The following is a 9328-nucleotide window of genomic DNA, read 5'->3' as shown; positions in this document are numbered from 1 at the left end:
AGGCTCCTCCTGAGGGCTGGGAGGGAGAGGCTGGTCCAGGCCTCTCTCCTTGGCTTGGAGACGACCGTCTTCTCTCCACATCTCATCACGTCATCTCCCATGTACACGTGTTTCTGTGGGCACATTGCCCCTTTTTATCAGGACACAAGTCATATTGGATTAGGGCCCACCCTAATGACCTCTTCTTAACCAATGACATCTGCAACAACCCTATTACCAAATGGGGTCATGTTCTGTAGTCCTGGGGGTTAGGACTTCAGCATATGAGTTGGACAGAGACCGGCCAGGTCAACAGGCCTGTGGGTGCATGTCTGATGTCCCCAAGGGCCAGCAGGGAGGCCAGTGTGGCTGGAGCGGAGTGAGCCAGTGAGAAAACCGGAGATGAGCTTAGCTTGGGGACTGGGAGGAAAGCTGTAAAGTCACCATAAGGACTCTCACTTCTTCACTGAGTGAAATGAGAAGCCATTGCAGGATTTTGAGCAGAGAAGATCACACCCAGGGTCTCAATCATGCCTGACTTAGGCAATGAGGATGAAAATATTCAGGCTTTTGAGCTGATAATAGTCAGACTACATGTAGGACTTTGAGTTGATGGTGTAGTAAATGAGACTCTGGAGGGTGTTCGGATGAGGTGGATGCATTTTGCATGTGGGATGGACAAGAACCAGTGGGGCCAAAGGGAAGAACTTGGTAGAATAATGGCCCCCAATATGTCCACGGTCTGATCCCTAGAACCTGGGAATATGTCACTGTGCATGGCAAAAGGGACTCTGCAGGTGTGACTGTCAAGGACCTTGGGATGGCAGATCACTGTGGGAAAGCAAACGTCATCACGGAGGTCCTTAGAGGAGAGAGGCAGATTGGTCAGAGACAGAGATGTGAAGTGGCAGCAGAAGTCACAGTGACACAGGGCCCTGGGCCAAGGAGTGTGAGCACCTCTGCAAGCTGGGAAAGGTAGGAAGATGAATCCCTCCCAAAAGCCTCGGTCTGGAACGTAGACTTGGCCACACGTTGGTTTTAGCCCACTGACATTGACTTTGCACTTCTGCACCCTAGAACAGTGAGACAATGGATGTGTGTTACTTTAAGCCACTGAGTCTGTGGTCCTTTGTTACAACAGCAATAGGAAAGGCACTCAGGAACGAACATGAACATGAACCACAGGCTGCCTGCTGTAATGGCAGGAAGTCCTTCGTCTCTGATCCTGGGGGAGTGTCCTGTCTTCTGGCAGAATCCACACACTACCTCATGCTAACCTGGCAGCTTGCAGGGGGTCAAATCTTAACCCTGCACAGTTCTTGATATTTAGTTAATAAAAAAGATGGTGTCATCATGGGTATTTTTCCATCTTTTAAATACACTTCAGTCTTCTAATTGAGAGACCGTGTACATAGTTTTCAATCTTAATAATAAATAACTGTGGTTTTATTTGGTTATTTAAATTATGAATAATAATATTCACATTAGTAAAAGTTATTAAAATCAACATTTTTTCAATGAAAATATCAAATTTCTTTTTGCATGAACATGTATTAACTACAAGAAATGTTCCATGCTTTGTTCTATGATTTAGTGTTAGAGTCTTAGAGAATAATATTTTCCTCAAAAGTTATTATGGCGAGGGGATTTCTTTTGGTGGTACAGTTCCTACATAAAATCTGGTGCATGGCTCAGGCCACTGGGAACCTAAAGATGATAGAAATAAGGAGGCATTATAAACAGAACAATTTTTAAAGGAATTAAAAAACTGGATGTGTGAAAACAAAGAATCAGAGAATATTCTGGTGAAATAAAAGTATTTTTCAGCTTAAGCAAGACACTGGGTGAATAAATCTAAAATGAAAAAACCACCCAGAGATTAGCAGCGAGTCATGCATGCAGTGTGACTGATCAAAACCAAGTTGTTTCCAAACCAGTGTGCAGGCTTGATGCCTTCATCAATCAAGTCTGTGTGGCACCAGGCCACCTCGAATACATGTTGATGAGGTATTTATAAGCTCTTCAACATCCCAGCACAAAGCCCACACACGAGCCACATGACCATCACCTACACATCTGCAAAACACATCATGGTGAATAGCACTTTTCTTGCTCAGTAGCCAGTGGCAGGGCACTGTGAGCAGACAGAGATACAGGGACATAGGGACACAGAGGCACCTCCCCTTACTCAGCTGAAAACCTTCCGTGCATTCCTGGGGACAGGATTGCCATAAAATGCACCATGCATTGATCCTTCTCCTAGGAAAGAAACGACAGGGTTGTCCTCAGGCTTGAGCAAGGGTGGCCGGAGGATCTCAGTAGAGCTGTTTCAGCACAACCAATAGAAATTATGGCCACAGTGACCAAGAGAGACGTCCCCTGCCATCTCGGTAGGCACTTGGGCTCCTGACAAAAGCTGGACTCAGTAAAGGATTGAGTAGAAGGCACAGACCTGAGGGATGCCCCAGCAAGAGACAGGAGGTAGGGCCTGGTTTATACTGCTCTGGGTGTATCCCAGCCTCATCCGAATACGAAATCAGAAATTTGCAAAACAGCAGAGCTGGGATGGATCACCTACTCCAGACTCCTCTCCTTACAGTTAAAAGGGTGGCAGCCCTGAGAGGCAAAGCAACGTGCTAAAGGCAGAGTGTGGAAGTGGCAGCGCCAGATGAAACGCACCGTGCCAACCCCTGTTCAAGGCCGCTGACACTGAGTACGGGGCCAAGGTTTCCAACTAGGAGAATGAGACAGTGTAAATACTTTGTTCCCCCCAAAACCCCAAATGTTTTTTAAAGGCACAAAATCTCACTTTAACTAGCTCTCTTCTGAGGGGGCGCTCTTCTGTCTCCGTCTTTCTGTCTGTCTCCATTTCTCTCTTTCAGACATAAACACATACAATTTCGTGAAAGGGGAATTCCTGCCATACAAAGACATACTTCACATCTTCAGAAAGACACTTGACAAAGCACGTTTTCTCAATTCAAGTCTTTGTGTGAGGTCTGAGCAACTGGCTTATCTTCTAGAACAGTTGGTGGTTCCAAAATCAGGAAATCATCTTCCCCAAAGGAAGAGTTCTGGTCCGTGTTGATGAAGCTGGGGGTGTCACATTTCATGAGCCCTTTCGGCTCCTCCTCTGGCCACCTGCTGCATCTGATGGCTTCCTGGAGCCGAACATCACTGTCAAGGGCTATGGTTGGGATACCAGCTTTGGCCTTGTCCAAGCGGTCCACTTCATTGACGTAGCAGTGAAAGAGGGACCTAGATTCGTCATTGTGCTGCCAGAGAACACCTTGGGCACCAGCGGTCTTCCAAAGCCTGACACAAAGCTGTTCAGTCTGAATCTCTTCTCGGGAGACTCTGCATTGCCATAAAGAAAACCAAAATAAAAGATCGCTCACACTCTAGCCCGGTGACCTGAAGAATCATAGTTTTTGCCATCTACTGAGTGCAAGTCCCTGCACAGAGCATGTTGACAAGCACTGGAAGTGAGAGACATCACTTCTGAACACATACAATTACACCCAAGGCAAAAGTCTCAAGTGAGGGCCCTTGGACCATCCTAAACAGACATCATTCCCTGAGAATCCTCAATATTGCTGTATCGCACAACACTGTTTCTCAATGGGGCACTCAGATCATCTTCATCAGAATTAGTTAAAGTGCTTCTTAAAATGCAGAATTCTGGGGTACACTCAGCGTCTCCAGAGTTAGGGACCGGTAGTCTGTATTTTCAGAGCCGCCAAGGTCACTAAACATGCTCAGGTTTAACACCGCCGTCTACATCGGGTCACCTGAGCATCGACAATGCTGTCTCACGGGGTGGGGGGTTGCCATGTGTGTCAGGGTGCTGTCCTACCCACGAGACTCCCCTGATTCTCAGAACTGACAGTGCTGCCCCATTGGGCAAGAAATACCACCATTTCACAATGCATACGCAGGGCGCCCGACTGACAGATACAATCAGTGATAGGAGAGGGGACAAAACTCAGGTTCCTGATACCTTGTTTCACTTACTATGGGACAAATGATCAATTCAAGGGTAATAACTCAGTGAATGAGTGAATAACATGACTCTCGTTAGTCCCACGAGTGCCTGGATGAGGGAACCTAGGCATAACAGCCCATCTACTTAATTGCCATCCTCCCCAGATCTATGTAAAGGTTACTTCCACCCAGGCAGTGACCCCTGAAGGGCAAGAATCATGTCTGAACACACTCTCAAATCCAGAACAGAACCTGACAACAATCAGGCTCTGGAGTCTGTGTTTAGCGAGTGTGGAATCTCAGTGATGCCAGCTCTTACACCTTGCCTTCACACCCCACCCCTCACGATATGGCCCTTATGACCAGCTCTCCCGGCCACGAAACCCATTTACAGGACTGGAAGAATCTGATCATGTAAACCATCCCCAGATTAACATCAAGAGTCACCTGCATTTCAGGGATCAGTAATCCCAGAAGCTTTGCAGTTCAGGCAGCTGAGGGACTTTTATATCAGCTCTGTCTTCTACTGTGACTGCCTGGGTGACATCAGACAAGGAATTCTCAAAAGCCTGAGCTTTTCCTTTCAGGAATAATCTAATTAACAAATCTCGTTGACCACTCAACAAATGTTATGTGAAGATCAATGATTTACAGAGGAGGACAACATTCACTAGGTCGTGGATTTAGAATCAGAGAAAAATCATTTGAGAAAGATTGACAGAATGTAGCTTTAATGCAAATTTAAGTATTCTTACCTTTCAGTAAATCATCTTCCCCTACTTATCACTTCACCCAAATTTAAAAGATGTTTGAGAACAGGGATGAGTGTGCCAGCAATCTGTGACCCAATAACCTAAAATGTCACCTAGGAAAAAGAGGGGAGTAACACATTTTTAAAAACATGGTGAGGATGGCGGGGCCATCCCCCAACTCCAGACTAAGAAGCTCTGAGTAATAGATTTCCTGCCTGCCTGGGGCATCAGCTGATGTGAAAACCCACCCAGAAACCTCACTGTCCAGCAGCTCTTCCGTAACACAGGCTACACTTTCTCAGGATTAAGAATTGGGTCCAGTAACCACTTCGCTGAAGAATAAAGACAAAGGAGAACAAGAGAGTTCTGCCCCTCCCCAGGGGAGAGCCCAGACCTTGGGCTGCATGCACTGCGCTCACCTCCCAGGAGAAGGATAAACTGGAGAAGGGCGTCTTGCGAAACTGGGCTGCAAAATTTGAGATGGGAACAAATTGACCATCTGGCCAGGGACAGCCCCCTCCGTCGCTGCCTTGGCGGCTGCCTCCGCCCCCTCAGCACACCCTGCCCACTTCCGGTGGTTAAGCTGTCAGGGAAACTGCTTTGCGACCTGGGGCAACAGAGGCTGCCCCCAGGCCAAGCTGCAGGGGAGATGGGAGCTAAACCACTAGCTCCCAAGCGGCAGGCTCCACACCCCCGCCAACACCCCGCCACCCCCGCACCCTACTACTCCCCCGGGGCAATATGACCCGGAGAAGAGTGACCTGGGAATGAGGGGCAGCAGAAGCCGCCCCCACGTCATGCCTCCAGAGAGATGGGAGCTTATCCTCCAGCTCACCAGGGACAGCCCCCTCTGCTCTCCACCCCCTGATCTCACCGCGCCCACCTCCAAGGAGCAAACCGACCGGGTGTGGGGTGTCAGACGAATCTTGGGCGGGAGAGGCCATCCCCAGGCCAGGTCAGGGGAGAGGAGAAGAAGTGGCCCCATTAGGCGGGGCAGCCGGCCGTCTCAGCTGCCTCTGCCCCTCGACCGCATCTCGCCCGCCTCCCAGGAGCAAGCTGACCTGGAGACGGGCATCCGGCTCCTTGGGCAGCAGAGGACGCCCCCAGGATTGGCCGCGGGGAAGAGGAGAGAAAATTGTCAGGCTCCGTGCTGCAGGTCCTCTAACCCCGTCTTCGCCACCCTCGCACCTTAAAGGCACCGCCCAGAGCGCCCCTCCCCCAGCAGGCTCAATGGGACAGGTGTGTCTGGTGATCTGGGGCTGGAGAGGCCACTCCCACACCAGACCTTCGGGGAGACGGGAGCCAATCCACCAGCTCCCCAAGGCAGCCCCCTACCCCCGCAGCAGCCACCATTCTTGCCCCCTGACCTCACGGTGGCCTCCTCTAGGGAGCAGGCTGGCCTGGAGATGGAAGTCCGGCGAACTAGGGACAACAGGGTCCGCCCTCAGGGCGCATCATGGGGGGAAATGGGAGCAAATGGACCAGCTCCATGGGAAAACCTGCCGCTGCTGCCACCACCCCCAATGAACCACGCCCGCCTCCCGGGGTCAGGCCGACTAGGATACACGTGTCTCGCAACCCAGGGCAACAGAGACCGCCCCCAGGACAAGCCTCAGGGAAGATGGGAGCAAATGGGTCCGCTCCTCCGCTGCAGGCTCCTGAACCCAACCACCCCTGCACCCTGACTGCCCTGCCTCCCGTCCCCAGCAGGCAATGTGGGACAGGGGTGTCCCGGGACCTGGCGCAGCAGAGGCCGCCTGCAGGCCAAGCGGCACAGACATGGGAACTAATCCACAAGCTCCCCCAGGGCAGCCTCCCTATCCCCGCAGCCACCACCTTACCAGCCCCCTGACCGCACCGCACCCATCTCCCTGGAGCAAGCTCACCTGGAGCCGGACCTCAGGCATATCTCCGGCGGCAGAGGTCACCCCCAGGCCAGGCCGCGGGGGAGAGAAGAAATGGATCAGCTCCCTGGAACGGCCCCCCTCATCCTGGCGCCGCCGCCGCCGCCTCCCAGGATCAAGCTCACCTGGAGACTGGCGTCCCGCCTCTAGGACAGCAGAAGTTGCCCCCAGGCTCCACCGTGGGGGAGAGTGGAGTGAATTGGCCGGCTTCCGCGCGGCAGACCCCCTACCCCCGTAGGCCCCGCACCTTAATGGCACCGCCCCCACTCCGCACTCAGCAAGCTGAGTGGGACAGGTGTGTCTGGCGACCTGAGGCAGCAGAGGCCGCTCCCAGGCCCGGCAGGTGGGACAAGGCAGCTATTCCACCAGTTCGCCAGGGGCAGCCCCGCTTCGCCCCCCCTGCCGCTGCCGCCGCCCCTTGACTTAACCGCCCCACCTCCCAGGAGCAAGCTTACCTGGAGTCCAACATCTGGCGAATCTCCGGCGGCCAAGGCCCCCCTAGGCCAGGCTGCAGGGGAGAGAAGAAATCGACCAGCTTGCCCGGGCAGCCTCCCACCCACCGCCGCCGCCTCCGCCGCCGCCTCCCCAAACCATTGCACCAGCCTCCCAGGGTCAGGCTGACTGCGAGGATGTGCACTTGCCTTCTGATCCTGGCCACGTGCCTGAGCACCTCCCTGCACCCCTACACTCCTTGCACCTCTGCACTCCCTGCACTTCTGCACCCCCTAATCCCCTGAACTGCCTGCGCCCTCCACAGCCCCTGCACCCCTGCCACCACTTACACTTTTGCACTGCTTACACTCCTGCACCCCTGCATGTCCCACACACCACCTCTTGGGCCTGTGGCAGAGTCTCTGCTGTTAGACCAATGCACAGGAACTCACATCTTTGCCAGTAAATGATGCATCAGTGGACATCTGGGGTTGGCTGATGGAAGGTATATGTTCCCGGTCACTAGCCTGGGCCACTAGGGTGATCTTTGTGAGGTCACCCAGGACGGGCTCAGAGATGCTGTTTTCCGGGAAGAGAGGAGTTGAAACCGGTCTTGAGGGCAGAGCTGTGCTCACCAGGCCGTCCACGCTTCATGTTTTACACAGGGCTTGGGGATGTGAAATGGATCTGGCCAAGTAAGACCTGCCTGCTGTGCGCCCACCTGAGTCCTGGGCTCTGAGGCAGACTGACTGGCTCCCACCCTCAGGGCCCATTTTGGGCACCTGAATGGTCCCTTGGAGGCATCCCATCAGTTCTCAGGAAGAAGTCTGGCTGCTTCCACCCCATGGCCCTCCCTCCCACTGTGCTGGCCTCAGGAAGTTTCCTTATTTGGGGAAGAAGGCAGCCCACCCCTACCCCACCCCTCACCGTGCTCTCACTCAGGCTGGTGCTCTCTCTGCATGTCAGAGTCTGGAAAGTCATCCCTCTTCAGTTATGCCCCTTTTGAAATGGACTTGCTTCCGCTAAATTCTAGGCGAAGATGCACCATGGAATGCACTGGGTAAGAGAACCAAAATAAATACTTTCTTCTGTGAGGTTTTCTGTTAATCTACTGGGGCTGGGCTGTGTGTAGTTTGCTACAGCTATTCGTGCGAGAGGCTAAAGCCACCTGTGTGTCCTTGTTTTCATCTCCCCGCTGTCTTTGGGTGTTCCCTCGACACTCCTGAGACATTTACTTCTTTTAGTTTTATTCCTGTCATTACACAGGGGCCCTACTGACATGGAGGTAAGGGGTTGGGGGAGCTGGACAGAGCAGGGCATCTGAGTCCTGTGATTAGTTCTCATTGAGCCTGTGCCCTGAGCTGTGACCTCCACAAGTGTGTCTCTTTCCTCTCACCCCAATTTGGGTGACACAGAAGGTATTTCCCTTCCCCCAGTTTGTTTAGGCTTTGGTAAAATAATTTCTTATTAAAAAAAAAAAACAAATAAAAGACAACTTCCCCCAGTGAAACAGAATGTTATGGGTGTATTTCAATACAGTTATTTTCTGCTTTCCAGGCAGGAAGCATGAGGAGTCTTTCTCTGACTTTCAGTCTGAGAACAGGGTACGGTCCTGGAGTTAAAATGCATGAAAAAGAGCAGGGGGCCCCTCTGACTGGCCCCCTGGAGTTGTCACACTCAGACTTCCCCACATTGAGGCTCCCGCTGGCCTCAGGGACCTGTTAAATCTGCCTTTCCCCGAGGTTCTTACAAAAGCGGGGTCTGCCCTGGGAGCTGTGACTCTCCAAGCCTGCCCGGCTGCCTCTCTGGGTTGGGAGCAGCTTTCCCCCTCAGTTTTCTTGTGGATCTAAGAAGAGCAGTGGGTTTGCAGCTCCCTCAGCCCTGGTGTTGTTTTCAGGACAGAAGGAGCAACTTCTGAGCTCCTCACAAGCTGGACCAGAGGCTGGAAGCCTCCCCTCCTCTGCCTCCGTGCAATCAGTGGCTGTGCTTCTGGACGAGTTTCTGAAGATGTGGATTTAAACACACACATCCCAGCCCCTACAGGAGCACACAGTCCCAATAAATCCCCCCAGTTTCGACTGGTAACTACGGAGAAAATGGGGACACGAGTTTCGGGACCACAGAGGCCTGACTGCATGACTTGCTTCGTGGCCTATTAACGTGGTTGCTCTGGGCCTTGCCTGAAGTGGCTTGCTTACCACACCTGGTACGTGGGAAACACAAAATAAGTATTAGAACCTTCACTTTTGCTCCCTCCAGGGCCTTCAAACATAGAAA

General features: G+C 52.4%; 1 long non-coding RNA gene across 1 annotated transcript; it reads right to left on the bottom strand.

The window, feature by feature from the left end:
- Nucleotides 1–3066: 3066 nt before the first annotated feature.
- Nucleotides 3067–7117, bottom strand: LOC116154960 (uncharacterized). The gene is made up of 3 exons (XR_010376757.1): nucleotides 7075–7117; nucleotides 4719–4828; nucleotides 3067–3336 (listed from the first exon to the last, which is right to left on the bottom strand). It is a non-coding gene; the product is annotated as an uncharacterized LOC116154960 (long non-coding RNA).
- Between the last annotated feature and the right edge of the window lie 2211 nt (nucleotides 7118–9328).

The sequence above is a fragment of the Camelus dromedarius genome, chromosome 19 (assembly GCF_036321535.1).
Source record: "Camelus dromedarius isolate mCamDro1 chromosome 19, mCamDro1.pat, whole genome shotgun sequence".
In the NCBI taxonomy this organism is placed as follows: Eukaryota; Metazoa; Chordata; class Mammalia; order Artiodactyla; family Camelidae; genus Camelus; species Camelus dromedarius.
The sequence above is the reverse complement of the archived record's forward strand: the minus strand, read 5'-3'. Positions and strand labels throughout refer to the sequence as shown.